This window comes from Manacus vitellinus, unplaced genomic scaffold (genome assembly GCF_001715985.3).
Source record: "Manacus vitellinus isolate BGI_N305 unplaced genomic scaffold, ASM171598v3 scaffold_100_pilon, whole genome shotgun sequence".
Lineage (NCBI taxonomy): Eukaryota > Metazoa > Chordata > Aves > Passeriformes > Pipridae > Manacus > Manacus vitellinus.
This window is the reverse complement of record NW_021938794.1, coordinates 148,638-151,711: the sequence shown is the minus strand read 5'-3', so window position 1 is coordinate 151,711 and position 3,074 is coordinate 148,638.

Below are 3,074 nucleotides of genomic sequence, written 5' to 3'. Positions count from 1 at the left end.
TCCCCCCTCCAGTCAGGGAGCTGCAGAGCCAGAAGGTCCCCCCTGAGCCTCCTTTTCTCCAGGCTGAGCCCCCCCCGCCCCCTCAGCTGCTCCTGGTCAGATTTGGGCTCTAGTTGTTTGTTCTCTCCTCTGTGACCAGCACAGCCCACCTCTCCTCAAGGCAATGGTCCTTTCTGGGAACTGGCTTCAAATGAGGAGTCTCGTGGATGTGAGCAAAAGGCACGGACCTTCAACCCCTGTTTTCCTGTAGGGGAAGAAGACACACTAGAAGGTTTCCCACTGTTTTAGTTAGAAGTTACAAACCAAGATTTTCCTGTCTGTGGCCAGAAATTTGCCTAATTTAATTCCAGCAGATAACTGAAGACTTACCAGTGCTCTCTGATAGCAACAAGAACAGAATCAGCTTAAGGAACAAAAGGTATTTTATGCCTGATCCTTTCTCCCCATGCTGGCACAGCAGCATCCAGAGCAGGAGGAATCCACTTTCATCCCCTCCTCAAGAACCCTGTGGGGTTGCTGCTATTCCAGGGCCTAGCACAGCCCAAGTTTTTCAACCAGTCCCAGGAGTAGCCCCACAGCTGTTCCATACACAGTCCACTGAGGTCAAGAGGACATTTATGGGCAGAGGATCAACAGAGCTGGGAGGAACAGGAGGAGTAGTAGACACCTTCCTCACCTGCAACTGAGAGTGTCTGAAAAGGGCTCACTGCACTCTCCCATGGACTCCTGGTGGGATGTCTGCCAGATCCAAGGGAGAGAGATTCTCTACCCCTGAACTGAGGTCTCCACTCAGAGCAACCTTTTTTCCCTCTTTTAACTCAATAAACTTCTGCTGCATCCCAGCTCATGTCTCGGTGTCATCCTTTCCCCTGAAGACATTCTCCTAACATGCCCAGGGGAAATGGTGTTGTCTAGGAGTGGTTCTGGGAGGGGGTTGTTGGAAAAGGCTGTGCAGTGTTTGTCAACGCGGTTTTGCAGTGAGGCTACTCAGTCAGGAATTGTGTGTACTTGCTGGTTTTTAAAGGTCTCTGTCTATTTGGGGATGGAGTGACCAGTGAAGTTCAATGTCTAACATCTGTTTGTTGTGCTCACCTTGTCTTTTGCCTTGGTAAGCTCATCCCTGTAACACAAGCAGTCCGAGGGAGGAGGGATGAATGTGTTATTGACAAGACAGAGGGAATACCTTCCCAGGAAAGCCCAGGAGATCCTGTCCTAGCAATAGCATTGAGGATCAGAGTTGTGGGGTGAGGTGGAAATAAAAGCATGAAAACAGGAAGGGAACATACCACCACACCATCTTCAGGAAGACTGTGTCCCAAGAGCTAGAGGCCACAGGTTTGTGGTCTTTAAGTTGGTGCAGGGATGTTTTTTGCAATCCTTTGTTTCCCTCAATGAAGCATTCCACAGAGCTCCTCACACTGCCTGTGTCCTCACCGTGAAGCGGAGCCCCCCTTCCTCATTGCTGGCCTTACCCCAGTGGGCAGAGGCACAGGCTGGCCCAGGGTCTGTAGGATCATTCCATAGTCAGGGTGGAAAGAACCTGCAGAGATCATTGGGCCCAACCCATTGTTCCCAGCTCAGTCAGCCATGACCATCCAAGGAGGGCAACTGCACAACCTTCCCAAGCAATTATTCCACTGCTTCATCCTCCCCTCGATGAAGAACANGCTCTGTGGGAGGGGCTCAAGCACAAAATGGCTTCAGAGGACAACAGGAGAGGGAATGAGGGAACCAGGATATGCTGGCACTGGCTGGGATTGAGGTCACTGTCTTCAGAGCAGACAGGACAGATGACCTCAGCTGACCAAAGGGTTATTCTCTGTCATATGGAATCACAGAATCACAGAATCTTTCTGTTGGAGAATCTCTCTAAGATCAAGGAGTCCAACCATTAACCCAGCACTGCCAGGTTCAGCCCTAGACCCTATCCCCAAGTGTCACATTTACACATCTTTTAAGTCCCTCCAGGGATGGTGACTCCACCACTGCCCTTGGCACATATCACACCACGCTCAGCAATAAAGCTCTGGGCATTTTCCCAATGGAGCCATTCTTGGACACTGCCTGGGCACTGGGCTGCTGGTGCCAGGTACAGGGGGATTGCCTTTGAACCACTTTTTTTTTTTTTTCTCTTTTGGCCCATTCCTTCTTAAACTGTCCTGAACTTCCACCCAGGGTATCTCACTCTCCTGCCCTCCCAGTTCTCCCCCATCCCACTGGGACAGTGGATCTAGAGCAGAGCTGCTCGGTGCTCAGTGCTGACTGGGTTAAACACCCCCAGCCTGTGCATCTCCCCCTTGCCCTGCTCATTCCCTGACTGTGCCCAGGCCTTCCTGGGGGAGCCTGAGGACCTGGGACTTCCTGAGTGTAGGTAAAAAAAATCTTTAGGGGGAGACTGAAAATCATTTTTCTCAGAGTTATAGTCACTGGAGAGCATCTTGTCATGCTCTCCAGCCCCAGATAAGTAGAGAAGGTTAAAAAACAGAGTTACCTAACACGTGACTAAGAATACTCAAAGTCAGCCTGTATTAACACCCAACAGAGGCTGAGCACAACCAACCCCAACAAGCCCCTCCCAAAACCAGCCCCAAGCAGCGAGTCTCTTTCTGGGCAAGTCAGGAGAGGATTTGAAGGTGAAATGATGGGACAAAGACATGGATTGCAATGCAGAAAATCTTTAATAAGTCAAACCAGGAAAATTAATTTGATCCAAGTAGAGGTCCCAGTACAAGGAGCACCGGAGAAAAACAACAGCCAGAGTCATTGCAGTGGACACCAAACCAGCTGTCCACCTTACTGATCCAGAGAGGGAACAGGGCCAGCAGGTCCTCCCCAGGCTGGTTCTGTGGGGCTGAGAGCCCACAGGAGCACAAGGGAACAAGGACACAGGAGGCAAAGGAGAGAGTGGCAGAGGGCAGAGGCAGGGCTGGGCCGTGCTTGCCCAGAGCCCAGGCTGGCCCCGTCCTTCTGCAAGGGCTGCTGGGCTCGCTCAGCCACTCTGGAAGAAGAAGCCGATGCTGCGTCCCCAGGGCGGTTCCATCCTGTGTGTCCCTGGGTTCCTTGCAGGGCCAGGG